Source organism: Halichoerus grypus, chromosome 2 (genome assembly GCF_964656455.1).
Source record: "Halichoerus grypus chromosome 2, mHalGry1.hap1.1, whole genome shotgun sequence".
Taxonomy (NCBI): Eukaryota; Metazoa; Chordata; class Mammalia; order Carnivora; family Phocidae; genus Halichoerus; species Halichoerus grypus.
The window spans coordinates 49,744,873-49,760,194 of record NC_135713.1 but is presented as its reverse complement, the minus strand read 5'-3'; the positions used below and the strand labels follow the sequence as shown (position 1 = coordinate 49,760,194).

The 15,322-nt window shown below is 44.3% G+C and overlaps 1 protein-coding gene across 1 annotated transcript in view; it reads right to left on the bottom strand.

The window, feature by feature from the left end:
• The window catches only part of ADRA1B (adrenoceptor alpha 1B), a 49,015-nt gene that overhangs the window by 17,947 nt on the left and 15,746 nt on the right, over nt 1-15,322 (bottom strand). The gene's annotated exons all lie outside the window — the stretch shown is intronic.

Here is a 15,322-nt window from a genome sequence, read left to right as displayed (position 1 = left end):
GAGCTTGTAACTTAAGGGTACTTTCGTCCTTGAGAGGAGGCCTGACTTCCTACACAGTGTCCTGCTTACAGGGAAGGTGGAGAATGCATGCTGACTCTCACGATAGTTAGAAATGGACTCAATACTTATGATGGTTCCAAAGAAAAGACAGAAGATGGTGGTGATCCGAATTTAGCCACAACAATGACAACGGCAGGTTCCACCTACTGAGATCTTATAGGTGGCAAGCGCTGTATCTAACCCCTCATGTGCATTATTTCATTCAGTGCCCAAAACAATTCAATGTGGGAGGTACAGCTACTGTCCCCATTTTGCAGGTGTTGAAATTGAGGCTTGGAAGAGAAGTAATTTGCTCAGAGTCACAGGGCTATGAGATAGTAGAGTTCTATTGCAACCCACGAGTTCTTGCTGTCCCCTCATCTGCTGTTTTGACTGTGTGAGGCAGGCCACCAAGAAACCGAGGACTAAAAGAACATTTTAAAAAGTGGAGCAGATTCCGCAGGGGAGTGTGGGGTGCTGGGGGAAACAGAAGAGCCATGTTTGGGTGTGAATAGACTAGTTTTCAGATGACTCATCTTCCCTGCCAAATCCAGGAGGAACTGTAATTATTTAGAATTGAAAAGTCATCCTTCTGCCATATCCTGCCTTATAAAAAGTAAGTAAGTCCCAGGGGCCCAAGAAGGTGGGGGGAGAAGGGGATGTTTAAATCACAGATTCTTCCATCATTGGCAGAGGGGCAATGCCAAGAGCAAAGGCGAGAGACTAGGGCAAAGTTTTCATAGGTTGGAGAAAAATAGATACAGCTCAAAAGATGGAATGAAGCCAGTAAAAGGCAGAACAGTCCCTTTTTCCATCATGACTCCGCCCCATAGTTCTGACAAAGATGTGGTGGTCTTGTGCAAAATGGGACCCCAGAGCTGGCCATGGCTGGGCGGCAAAGCTAGGGCAGTTCATGTTCTAGGTTGAGAAGCTGCCTGCATTCTCTGTGTGTATCTCACAGTGCTTTGGCACTGCAACCTGTCCATCCAGATGGAGCTAAATTATCCACGGGGTCACCCAAAAGGGCAATTCACTTGAGGGTGCTAATTCCTTTGTCCACCTCCTTCCCTCCAGGCTCCTTCCCTCCAGGCTGCATACAATCCAGACCGGATTTTCCCTCCCAATTCTGAAGATGTCACCGAACCTCAAGAGGACCATTATGAAAAATGGCCCCGTTACTTCCAGAAGCATGTGCTCAGGCCAAGGAGGGCTCCCGGAAAAGCCTGCCTGGCCAAGTGGCATTCCCAGCAGATGGACAGGCGAGGCCCTGGCCTTCATGTCCCTTCCCCTCCTGTCCTCATCCATTGCTTGCGACAGGAGCCGTTGGGGAGGGTCTGTGAAGGTTTGACTGATCTGGGATGAGGCTTTCCAAACCATAAAGGAGCAGGATGTGGGGGGCGATCATGAAAAACGGCAGCCTGGGAAGAAGGTTTTTTGGCAGCAGGATCCCGCACTTGCTCTTTGGACGCTGCCAAAGTGCCTGGTGGAGGCGGGCCGGGGCTGGCCCACCCATCTGCTCTGAGCTCTTGTTGCTTTGCTGGAGGACAGCATGACCTCAGGAGAAAGTCTTGACCTGGGTACCTGCTTCCGCCCCAATGTGGCAAATTGTCATGCCTGGGCATCTTACTGCAGCCTCTTCTGATCTGGGTCTGTATGCTGCAGGATTGTTTAAAAGAACCATCTGGTCAACCAGCATTTGACTGGGTCTATTCGTCCTGTGGGTTAGCTTTTAGTTTCAATGTTGTTGATGTATCAATCCTCTAGTAAGCACAGCAATTCTTAATGGTGTCCGTGAATCCCTGTAAAATAAGTGGTTATCTGATGGGCACATGTGCATTTTCTGTGTAGCTGCTTCATAAATTCTGTCAGATTCTCAGAGGGTTCCATGTACCAAAATAAGGATAAGAACCATTGATCTAAAGAAAATCGATGTCTCAGTCAGGAACTGGGTTGCATGCATGCTCTAAAGAGCACAGATCAACTATAGGGAGTCTAGGCTTCATTTCTCTAATGAAGAGTAAAAGTTAATAGTGCCCTGTGTTGGTGACCAGGCAAATGGATGGGCATTTAGACTCTGATGGTGGGAGTATTAACTGGGATATGCCTGTTAGAGGGCAATCGGGTAACATGATGCAGAGACCTTACAATGTTATATATTTAGTTACTCTGAAATTACAATTCTAGAAATTGATCTTAAAGGGCGCTGGCTCCAGAGTCATTTTCTATGTCACTGTGGGCAAGTTACTTAAGCTCTCTGGACCTCAGTTTCCTCATCTGTAAAATGGAGGTAATGTTATTTATCCATCTAGGTAGTAATACGTGTAAAACACTTAGTACAATGCCTGAGACACAATAAATATCAGTGATTATTATTTAGATACTAGGATCTGATTGTCACATTATTTATCATAACTGGAAATTAGAAACAACCGCAAATATCCAATGTAAGTGTCTGGTTTCATGATCCATAGAACTCAACTAGTAAAGATTAAATTAGTGAGTATCATTGAAAAAATGTTCATACTATATCAGAAGACAAAGCAAGTTACAAAATAGTATGTATTATACCCATAGAAAAGTGGCTGAAAAAGTATGCATTAAATATTTCAATGATTATGTTGGAAGGGTGGCTTTGTGAGAGCTTCTTTGGGTGGCTTTTATTGTCTTCTTTTTGTTTTTTTATGTCTTCTAAATTTTCTACAATGAGCATTATAGCTTCTTGCAATAAAGACAAAACTAACCTCAATAAAAATAACTTTTTTTTTTAAAAGATTTTATTTATTTGAGAGAGAGAGAGAGAACAAGTGGTGGGGAGGGGCCAAGCGAGAGAGAGAGAGAGAGAGAGAGAGAGAGAGACAAGCAGACTCCCTGCTGAGTAGGAAGTCTGATGCAGGCTCGATCCCAGGACCTGGAGATCATGACCTGAGCCAAGGCAGACGCTTAACCAACTGAACCACCCAGGTGCCCCTAAAAGTAACTTTTTAAAAAAAGGATGACTAATCCAAGTTGAGAAACTGTGACTTTGAGTAGTCATTCCTGTGAGCGTTCCTTTCTTCAGGTCTGAGATGAAAGTTGTACCTCCTTTCTTTCTTGAGAGAGGGGCAACTCAAATGACAGGGGGAGGATGAGTGTGCTTTGTGAAGGGTGACACCTGGCGCTCCGAATCAGAGAAGCTCTCACAAAACAATCTGCCTTGTCATGCAGGACCCCTACGCCCAGCTCTCTGGACTTTGAAAACCTGCCTCCCGCTCTGGGCTAAAGTCCTGTATGATTTACTCTGGGGAACTTGGTATGGATTGAGGATGAAAGGTACAGTGACTTTCAGCTACGAAAATTAGTCTGCAGTCAGGATCCCAAGTTTAATCTCTGTGAAACCGATGGGCAAGTGTGGCCATGCTTACTAATTAGGCAACCGCAATGTAAATTGATCAAATCAATTCCCTTCGTGACGCAAAGCCTAAGAACCAAGGGACAGCTTGAGCTCGGAAGAGCTTCCAGAAAGCCAGAGAACATGAATCGCTTTCCCAGAGATGTTAACATGGTTAATCTAGATTGCTTTGTTAATTGTCGGCTCCCTTTTCAATAATGGATGATATGGTGACGCAGTGTGGCTCCCATGTCCCTCGCGTGGCCAGGCTCTGGGTTGGGCGATGTAAATTGCGCTCATTCATTTCTTTCCTGGATTTACAGCAAGCATTAAACTTGATCAGGCTTAAAGGGCCCTTGCTTTCTGGAAAGAAGCAAAGTAATAGCCAGGGTTCCCATTTCATTTACGAATAGCTTCACTGTTAATTTGAAAGTCAATGTATTAAAAAGGAATGTAAAAAGGAAACCATCAGAAGAAATGAGGCTTATTGCAGCAACCAAGTGTTGAGACCAGTATTTTCAATTTATTTGGTACAGATCAAAGGAAGAAAAGCAGGAGAGAAGCTGCTGTGGTGCAATGAAATGAGTGTGGAATACAGGAACAGACAGAAAAGCTCAGCTCTTGTCACTTTTCAGCCCCTACAACTTGGGCCAATTATTTTACTTTCCCGAGCCTCGGTTTTCTTATTTATACAATGGAGACAATGATGCCATCTTCAAAGTGTTAAATAAGATAACATATCGAAGCGCCGCACTTGGTGCCAGGGACGTAATGAGTGCTCAGTAAATATTAGTTTTCTGTCGTGTCCTGTCCCCTGGACGAAGCCCTGAAATCCCGTCTTCATTCTCTAGGACAGACTCACGTATGCTGGGCCTGCTGTCTATGCTCCTGGACTTCCAGACTCTTCTTTTTGACAAGGCAACTGGCAGTCTTTCCAGAATTCCAACCATGTGATTCTTAAGAGGGCCCTTAACAGAACGTGGGACTGGGAATTCGTGTCAAATTTGAAAAAAGCATATTCAGTATTATACTCTAATATTTTATGTGAAACCCTGTTGTGTTCATAACACACAACACAATATATAAAGCGCGAATCTTGGCTGGTGGTATATGAATCTCTAATTACGGAGGGCATGCGACTTTCGGTTTAGGTAAAGGGGGTCATGGGTTAAGCAAGACTGAGAAAATTGTCATTCTAGCAAAACACACTTGGAACGCCAGCCAGTGACTGGAAAAGAGCATGCGGGGAGCCCCCAGGTGGGGGTGTGCATAATCTTTTCTTTCTTGTTCTGGGTGCCGCTTACAGGGATGTGGTCACTTTGTGAAAGCAGATAGGATGTTACCCTTATGACTGGTGCGCTTTTCTGTATGTCACACATCGCTAAAAAATTTAAAGAAAAGTAAGAGACACACCCTTGGCACACCTTCAGTATGAGATGGGGCAAGGCCTGCAGAGGTCTCGAGTCAACCTACTGAGGAAGGTGGGAAATTCTCTGTGAACCCTAGATGACACTTGTTCTTAGATGGTCTAAGTTCTTTCTTTTCTTTCTTTCTTTCTTTCTTCTTTCTTAATTTCTTTCTTTCTTTCTTTCTTTTTCTTTCTTTCTTTTTTGTTTTTTTTAAAGATTTATTTATTTATTTGAGAGAGAGTGAGAGAGAGAGCGCGTGAGCACCAGGGGAGGGGCAGAAGGAGAGGGAAAGAGAGAATCCTGAAGCCAACTCCCTGCTGAGTGTGGAGCCTGATTAGGGGCTTGATCCCAGGACGCTGAAATCATGACCTGAGCCAAAATCAAGAGTCGGCTGCTTAACTGACCGAGCCACCCCCGTGCCCCAGTCTAGATTTTTATATGTAAGAACATAGCACAATCCCACGCAGCTTTCACCTCTCTCCTGGACCACTCCTACGGCCTCCCCAGTGGCCTCCCTCTTGAACCTCTACAACCCATTCTCTCTTTATCCACAGAAGTCTTTAAAAAACATAAACCTGATTATATTACTTCCCTTTCCAAAATCCTCCAGTGACTTTCTATTGCATGTAGTGAAAACACTGAGCTCTTCTTCTTTTTTTAAGATTTTATTTATTTATTTGAGAGTAAGAGAGCATGAACAGGGGGGAGGGGCAGCGGGAGAGGGAGAGCTTGCGTGGCTCAGTTGGTTGAGCGACTGACTTCGGCTCAGGTCATGATCCTGGAGTCCCAGGATTGAGTCCCGCGTCGGGCTCCCTGCTCAGCGGGGAGTCTGCTTCTGCCTCTGACCCTAGCCCCTCTTGTGTACTCTCTCTCTCAAATAAATAAATAAGTAAATAAATAAATAATCTTAAAAAATAAAAAAGACAGGGCAGATGGAATCTGTATCTAGAAGAATGAGCAGCATGCAGGACCCTGCCTATGGTCAGATACCAGAGAAATGAAAACACAGGAGCACAACACTCAGGCCAGGAGACAGCGGCTGGTGAGAAAGCAGATTGCCAGGGCTCTCCACTGGGACAAATGGGGCATCCCAAGTAAACTGGTATCTTTCGAAGTATTTTGTAAAAACAAACAAACAACAAACAAACAAAAAACCACCAAAAACCTGTTCAAAAGGTTCAGAGGGAACAGGACCTGTGTGCTTTAAGTAGTTCACAAAGGTAAAAGTGGTCTCTATAAGATGCTGATGTAAATAAATGGACAGATCTTGGGTGAAGAACCTCATTGATGATAAAAGCTACTGATTTGTAAGGAAGAGAGAACCCAGAAAATTATAAAAAAATAAAATTATTTTTATTTATTTATCCCCAAATAAAATTGGGGAGCAAGAGTCACAGAGAGAGAGAGAGAGAATGAATGAAAATGAGAGCCAATTGTGGTAGGAAGTCAGCCACCCAGGTAATAATATAGTGATTGGAAGAAAATCATCACAGAATTTTAGCTGCAAAATGAGAAAGTTTTCCATTGTGTTCGTTTTCATTTTATCTTTTTTTTTTTCTTATGATCTAGGGAAGAAAATATTGAAAAAAATGGGGAAAGTCAAATGAAAAGCAAATCTCTTCTTTTCCCCAACCCCTGGGAAAAAAAAATCCCCTAAGTAGGTCACATGCAGCATCCTCAATCATCTCTGTGGGGGCCCAGGCTATAGGAAGCATGAAAGAATTTCAAGGCATTACCTAGATAGATCTGGTTAGTGAGAAATGATGACAGGTAACACAGAGAGGAAGTCATCCAACTAACAACTTTTAATCAGGTTGGAGCTAGGGAGTCAGGGACCTTTAGGTCTGGGGCTCTTTTGTCAGGGAAACCAGAGGAAGTAGCCCTGTGTGGATATTTTTAGGGGGGAGGTAAAGTTTAAAAGCCATTTGTTCTCCCCAGGGGGAATAGAAGAGCTCAATTAACAAAGTATTTGATTATACTTAGGTAGTGTTTTTCTTTGAAACTTGCTCTTTATTATATTTCTCTTTCTCCCCCACAGAGATGATCTAATTTATGCTTTTATTTTAATAAAGAGGGCTTTAAAATTGTTAGTTACACAAATAATAATGAATTCTTTTTCTTTGTAAAAATTAAGAACATACCTTTTGACCATTACCTCTAATTCTGAGCTCCTCCTTTAGAGGAAGTTCTTGTTATGTTTTTGGTGCATAACCTTCCAGTTTTTTTTTTCTATGCATTTTCATACATATATACTCATAGAAAATAGAATGTTTGGAATTTTCATATTTTTGGGATAACATTTCATACTACATGCACCACTATGAGACTTTCTTCCCTCTTCTCTGAGCAATTTGTTTGGAAGATATTTCTTAATTAGTATACAGATTTAATTCATTCTTTCTAACTCTTGCGTCAAAGTCCATTGTACAGATATGTCAGGGTTAATTCCTCACTTGCCTATTCATGGTCATTTAGGTTGTTTCCCAATAAGAATATATTTTTTTAAATAACTTTTTTCTTCTCTCTCTCTCTCTTTTTTAGAGAGGCAGGGGAGGGGCAGAGGGAGAAGGGTAGAGAGAATCTTGAGCAGGCTCCACACGCATGGGGCTTCATCTCACGACCCTGAGATCATGACTGAGCCAAAATCAAGAGTCAGAGGCTTAACCAACCGCACCACCCAGGCACCCCATTTTTAAATAACAGTTTTATTGAGACATATCACATATCATAAAATTCACCGTCTTAAAGTGTACAATTAGTGGTTTTTAGTGTGTTCAGGGAGTTGTACAAGCATCACCACTATCTAATTCCAGAACATTTTCATCACTCTCGAAAGAAACCCAGTATCCATTAGCAATCACTACCATCCCTCCTCCCCTCAGCCTTTAGCAACCACTAATTTACTTTTTTCTCTCTGTGGATTTGCCTGTTCTGGACATTTTGTTTGGTGGAATCAGACAATATAGGACCTTTTTGTTTGGCCTCTTTCCTTCTCATACCCTTTTCAAGCTTCATCCATGTGGTAGCATGAGTCAGTACTTTTTTTTTTTTTGCGCCAAATAATATTCCATTGAATGCATATACAGAATTTGTTCATCCATTTTTCAGCTGACAGACATTTGGTTTATTTCCACTTTGGTGCTATTACGAACAATGCTTCTGTAAACAGTTGTGTACAAGTTTTTAGGTGAGCATATGTTTTCATTTCTCTTGGGTATGTATCAGGAGTGGGATTGCTGGGTCATAAGGCAGCTCTGGGTTTAACTTGTTGAGGAACTGCCAAACTTTTCCCAGAGTTGCCGCATCATTTTACATTGCCATGAATATATATTTTTTTAAACAAGAAAGAACATATTCATTGGGCAAATGGATGTGTTGATTAACTTGAGACCTCATCAACCACGTGAGGAGCAAGCTGAGAAACACGTTCAGTGCTGTCTGGTAAAACTTTCCGTAATGGTGAAGATATTCCAAATCTGCGCCGTCCCACGTGGCAGCCACCAGACACGTGTGGCTACTGAACTCTTGAAATGTGACTACTGTGACTGGGGAACTGAATTTTTTATTTTATATAATTTTAACAAATTTAAATTTGATTTGCCCCATGTGGCCAGGGACTACTGTGTTGGTCAGCCGAGTACTTAATCTCTCCTGTCCGTAAAAACTCACAGTTCCCAAAAGCAGGTTGCCTTAATCTACCGGGAAAGTGACGTGCCTCCTGGTCTGAATCTCACAGCTCCAAACCAGCTCCTGTCACAGACATTACAGAGGATAAATTCGGAGACTATGATGTCTTCAGTTAGAACTGCACCACACTGAAATTCAGCTAACTCCCAAACTTTTTCAGGGATGTGTTTGGGAAATGGGCACTTTGTGTATCTCCTTTATGCTTTCAGCTCACTCAGTTTAAAGAACTGGCTTTATTGTTTTGTTTCTTACTACAAGAGGAATACATATTCACTGTAGAGAAGCATGAGAAGAAAATAAAAACGACCGCAGGCAACTACTGTTAATATCTTGGTGTGTACGGGTGGGTGGGTCGGTGTGTGTGTCTACACAGAATTTGTTTTTATTTCAGCTTTGGGGACAGGGAACAGAAGTACCCCTGGAACCAGTCTTCCTCCTCACAGCTCCTGTGAGATTTCATTCCCTTACTGCATTCTCACTGTGTGCCAGGCCTGTGCTCCGTGGAGTCAAAGTCTCATGGGGAAGCTGGACATCAAAAACCCATTCCAGCCCAGGGTGACCAGGGGCTGATGGGGGCTGGGGGGCTGAGAGCAGAGAAAGCCCAGGAGAGAAGGAGCCTCTGCCTGGAGAGTTGTGGAAGTCTGCAAAGGGGAAGTGACATTTGAGCCGGACATTTGAATTGGAAGAATTTATGACATGGAAGAGGAGGAGAGGGGTGTTGCAGACAGAGGGAACAGCATGTGCAAAAGTGTAAGAGGGGGATAAGCTGGGCGAGTTCAGGGAAGGGAGACTGCTCCTGTTTGGTTGGAGGGGTAATAGCACGGGTCACGTGTGGCTTATCTGCTTTAGTGTCGTCGAATTCTCCTATTCGCCTGACGAGATGAGTAAAATGTCATTCCCGTTTTTTATAGGCAGAGAGTGGAAGCTGAGGGAGACTAAGTCATTTGGCCAAGGTTGCACAGCTTGTGAGGGGCAGAGCTGGGATTCTGGTTTGTGGAGCCCAAAGCTCAGTCTGGAGACACGAGGTAGGCTGGAGCCCAGTGGTGAAGAGACTCTCCCGCCATGTGCAGGAATTGAGAAGTTACCTCGATGGTAGTTCAGCATGATCCTGGCGTGACTGGATCTGTGTTTTAGGGGGATCATTGCCAGGACAGCTTTGGGGAGAGCTCTACCCACACTGTAAGCCGGTCAGCAATTTACCTGGGAGTGAATCCCTCTCACACACACACACACACACACACACACACACACACACACACACACACACACGGCTTCAATGATCGGAGCCTCTGAGAATCCCGCACTTTTTGCCTCTGTCTCCCTCCCCCAGTCAAAATTTGTAGCAGCAGGCCCGAATTGCGTGTCTATTCCAGACCATGGTGGGTGGCGGGGGGGCTGGGACCTAGCTCCTTGCCGGGGGAACTTCAACAAATCACTTCCCAGTTTCCTCCTCTGCAAAATGAAATTGTTGGAATTTCTGTGTTTAAATGCCCTTTCCATCTTTAAAACTGGCTCCTAAAAGCAGTGGGACCTATTAAGGGACTTCACTGTGGCTACACACCATGATTTTTGGAGAACTGAGATAGGTGGAGACTGGCTGCCCCCAGATTTTAAGCCTCTTAGCATTTCTTGCACAAGGCCAGAGATCTGGCTTTCTAGGCATCACTGAAGATGTAACAGAACCTTCTTTTGTTTGCAGACTAGGCCAATGGAAGCAAATAACCTAATTAGGACCTCACAAGCAGCTTGCCCAGTTAAAGCTAATTTAATTAAGGTCTTATTAGTTGTTATAACTACTTTTTAATGAAGCTTTATTACATTCAACTACGCAGATCCCAAGCAATTGCATTAAATGTTGGCAAATGACCCATTAGTCTTTGATTTCACTTCTTTTGCATGGCTCCCACCTATCCTGATATTCAGATGCCTGTGGTTGATTTGTTTTTTCTTCAAAGCCAGGTGCAACCTTGAAGGCATATTTCCCTTTTTTACCTAATTTCCCATTTCTCTGGGATTCCCTGTACACTGGAGGTGTATTGGAGTGATATGAAGGATGGAGAAAGCCTCCCCATTGGCCTCCCATATTTCCTAATATTTCCACCGTTAATCACTCCCAAATGGCACAATTTTGAGGACTAAGGGCCCCTCCTTGAAATGCCAATGGTATTGTGGAAACACAGGAAACCATTATTATGGATTAATATCTTACCACAGATTAGCTCATAATATTAGCTAATCGGCCAATAAATGAGACTCAAGAAAATCAGTCCTGGGAGTGAGTAGTTTTGATAGTTGTTAGTGTGTAGAGCAGGATGGGGAAAAAACCAAGAGTTAGTTTCTACTATGCACCAGGCACTGGGCTAGATACTTCCACATTTATTATCCCCCATTTAATCCTCTTAAAACCTTGATATGAATGCATTATTATAACTGATCTAATAGACAAGAAACAGGGGCACAGAGAGATTGAGTCAGTGTCAAAGTTGCACAGCTAGTGAGGGGGAGACTGGGGATTTGAAGTCCCAGGACACCAGGCAAAGGCTTGGAGAGGGTGGCCGTGCAGGGAGCCTTGGCCTCTAGGGGGCAGTATCAGGACACTGGGGGTTAAATTAAGCACTTGGGGGTGTGGGGGGGTATTATCTGTGGTCAGGTAAACCCCAGGACAAGTGGCTGAGTGGCACTAAAAAAAACCTGGCAGTGCTCACTGTTTGACCCTGACGGGGCTGATGTGTTTGCATTCTCTCTCTCTTCGTCATCAATGGGCAGTGTGCTGGCATCATTAAGAGAGTGGGACTGGCCTCAGGCTGACGCAGACACAGAGGCCGTTCCAGCTCTCTTCTGTAGGTATGAACCTGGGCAAGCTGTTTAAGCTCTCTCGGCCGAGATTTTCTCATCTGGACAAAGGGATACTGGTGTCTTCCTCATATTCCTGTCGTGAAAGTTCCAGGCTGTGTGTCAGGCATCTCGCCCAAGGAAAGCGCCAGGGAGTAGCGGCTTCTCCACTTCTAAACTGATGAGCTGTGTGGTTACAGTGGGAGGGCCATGGGCAACAGGAAACGGACCCCCTGGGGGAAGGGGGGGGGATCCAGTCTGATTAGGTTCATGGTTCTTAAACTCGAGTGCACACCAGACTCACCTGTGGGGCTCAGGAGACCGCCCCCCCATCCCATCACCTGGGCTGCAACCCCAGTCTCTGATTCAGTAGGTCTGGGGTGGGGGCCAAGAATTGTCATCTCTAACAAGTTCCCTGGCAGTGCTGGTGCTGTTGGACTGGGAACAACACTGGAAACTCACTGGATAAGCTCACTCGTAGTGGGTGCTCTCTGACCAACACAGATGGTCGTTCCAATCCCTGGGATGGCCATGGGCATAATATTCTGAGTCCTCCAGAGTCTGGGATGAAGCAGAGAAGTAGAGCCCTTCCCCCTGTTTTTACCCTGCTTCTGTGATGTTTTGAGTCACTTGCAGTCCTTGCAAACAGGGGCCAAAAATGTTCACTTAATTATGATGCCTTATTTATTTTTTGCCATGCCAGTCTCTGAGCCTGCTTAGGTTGAAGGGATATTTGTGGTTTAAATGAACCAATTTTGCGGCGGAATGTGTTGATACAATTTGTTCTTCACAGACAGCAAGGAGGGGTTAGGCTCTAAGTAACAACTTCTAATTCATCTCTTAGCCTCAAAATTTACACTTTTTTTTCAAAAGCTTATCACTGGCTTAACAGGACAGATATTCTCAGACATGCAGAAGCAACAGTACTTGCCTTCCATTGTTCTTTTTACCAAGAAGATTCATCTCCCTGGATATCAGTGAGATAATGTATGCGAAAGTGTCCAGCATAATGTCTTATAAATAAAAAAATATGATTTGCTATGTTCATTAAACAAATGTTTTTTTGCACCCTTAGAGAATAGTGACAGCATGCTTTTACGTGAACGTTTCTCTACTTTGGCACTATTGACACCCTGGGCCAGATAGTTTTCTGTCCTATGCAGTGTGGGATGTTTAGCTATATCCCTGGCCTCTCCCACTAGATGCCAGTAACGCACTCTAGTTGTGACAATGAAAAATGTCTCCTGACATTGCCAAATGACCCATGGGGGGCGGGGGTGGGGGAGGGACGGGGGGAATCATCCTTGGTAAAGAACCATTGCTTTACATGAGTAATCTTATTTCATCCTCACAAAGACCCAGGGGAGGACCTGTTATTTGTCCCATTTTAGAGTGGAAAGGAGGAACAGAGAGGTCAAGCAATTTGCCAAAGGTCACCCAGTAAAGGAGCAGGAACAGAATTTGAACTCAGACTGACATAATCCAGAGCCTCAGTCTTGAACACTCTTCTTGCTTCTAAGAGTACACATTTAAGAAAGTGTAGGGAGAAGGGTCTATTTAATCACATACATGTATCTTGGTAGTTGCTTCTGAGGAGAGAGGTGAACCAGGAGACAAGTGGGGGCTTTTAGATGTATTTGTAACATTTTATTTCTTAAAAGAAGAAAAAAGATACATAGCCAGTTCAGCAACGTGTTAACATTTGTTAAATCTGGGTGGAGGAGTCATGGGTGTCTCTTATTTTTTGTACTTTTTGGAATGACTGAGATATCTCATAATTAAATACCAATAATTTTAAAAAGAACGAAACACGAGTAGAAATGTAAATATCTTCTGATATTTTCTGAGCATGTGACCATCACACCTGGCACTCTAGTTACTCAGTTTTTTATTCTTTTCCTCTTTCTTAACAGAGGGATTCCCCCAGCCTTTTTTTTTTTTTTTTAAAGATTTTATTTATTTGACAGAGAGAAATACAGTGAGAGAGGGAACACAAGCAGGGGGAGCAGGGAGCCCGATGTGGGGCTCGATCCCAGGACCCTGGGATCATGACCTGAGCTGAAGGCAGACGCCTAACGACTGAGCCACCCAGGCGCCCTCCCCCAGCTTTCTAATGTGCAGGAATCAATCGTATTTTTGTTTCCCCAAAAGGCATAGCTCCGTTACAGAATTTGTCATAATCGTGACAACGTTGACAGGACCTTATAAAATATCTCCTTCAAAGTGGATAGTGTGTTAGAGCCGTCACATACCTTAGTAGTTGATGTTTATGCAATATTTACTAGTGTTTGGCACCCGGCTGAGTCCTTTTCATCCTTCCTTTTTTATTCCTCACTTACAATCCATGAGCAGATGATTTTGGTCACATTTTACAGATGAATTAATTGAGGCTTAGAGAGACGAGCTGCAGAGCCAGGACTTCAGACCTGGATTTGTCTGATTTCAATGTCCCCGTTCTTTCTAGTACTGGAAGCTGCCACTCAAACAGGAGTCACAAAGGACCACGAGGCTGTCCCGGAGAAGGGAAGGTACCAGCCCTCTCCACTGGATGAGGGGGTGAGATGGCAGCGGCAGAAGACTGGTGGCAGGAAAGTGTTTCCTGGTTGTGTTCCGAGAATCCCTGGCTGGTCCCAAGCACCTGGCTTAGCGTCTCCATGATCTCTGGCCCTGTGGCAGTGGGTCAAAGTTCATCCCGTCCCTGCCTTGTCCTAGATGCTGGTTCTAACACCTCTAGATTTAGTACAGTCTGAAAATAACCCTGCCTCTCCTTCCAGATCAGCAGTTCAAGGTCAGTATTAAATTTCACCCCTGGCTGACCAGAGCCCATTGACTGCCTCTCGAAGAGCCTCCTTTCCCAGCCGAGTCTGCTCAACAGCCTATCTCCTTGCTTCTTGAGCAGTGCTCAATTCAATTTTCAGTTCATGAGGCTGGCATCTTCCAGAGCCAATTTGAATTTTGCAACGAAAATGTGGTGCATTTGCCACGCTCGGGTCTAAATATAGACTGACCACTACATTCCCTGGATCTGCACAGGCTCCCATGGTGGGGGGTGGGGCAAGTTCGGATGCCCAGAGGAATCCTTCCTTTCTAACTCATCCTCCAAATGCCTCAAACTCGTGTTTTCCTGGAGGTTGGGGGGCAGCGTTTGCTTTTATATTGTTATAGATTTAAATCAGGAGCCCTGGAGCCTCGAACCACTGATGTGGACAGTGGTGGGCCTGGCAGCCTTGCGAAAGATCAAATCCATTACAATCCATGAGCAGATGATTTTGGTCACATTTTACAGATGAATTAATTGAGGCTTAGAGAGACGAGCTGCAGAGCCAGGACTTCAGACCTGGATTTGTCTGATTTCAATGTCCCTGTTCTTTCTAGTACTGGAAGCTGCCACTCAAACAGGAGTCACAAAGGACCACGAGGCTGTCCCGGAGAAGGGAAGGTACCAGCCCTCTCCACTGGATGAGGGGGTGAGATGGCAGCGGCAGAAGACTGGTGGCAGGAAAGTGTTTCCTGGTCGTGTGCCAAACACCGTTGGTGACTGCTTTTTGTTCTCATATCCTGGGTAAAAAAACACACATTCCAAGGCCGCTGCCTGCTCTGGCCCCCCGATGGATGGGGTGTTGCCTTCCAAGAGGGCAGCTTGCTAGCCCTGAACTTGGGAAGCGGACACCAAATTAGTTGGAAGGATTTGAAGCTTTCAAGCCATCTTATCACCTCTGAGGGGAAGCTGACTTGTCATGCGGATGCCTGAAACTTCTGCATTGGCAGTGAGAAGCTATCAGAGTAAAAAGTAGTTTCTTCAGCTATGCTGAAACACACTTAGTGGGAGTGCAAATTGCTACACCCTTCCCAGAGGGTAATTTGATGATATATGTTTGATGCCTTTTACCTGAATCTACCTTTTTGATCTAACCATTCAAAGTGGACTTTATCCTAAGGAAATCCTAAAGAGCAGGTGCAAAAAGATCCTAAAGGAAAAATGGATATA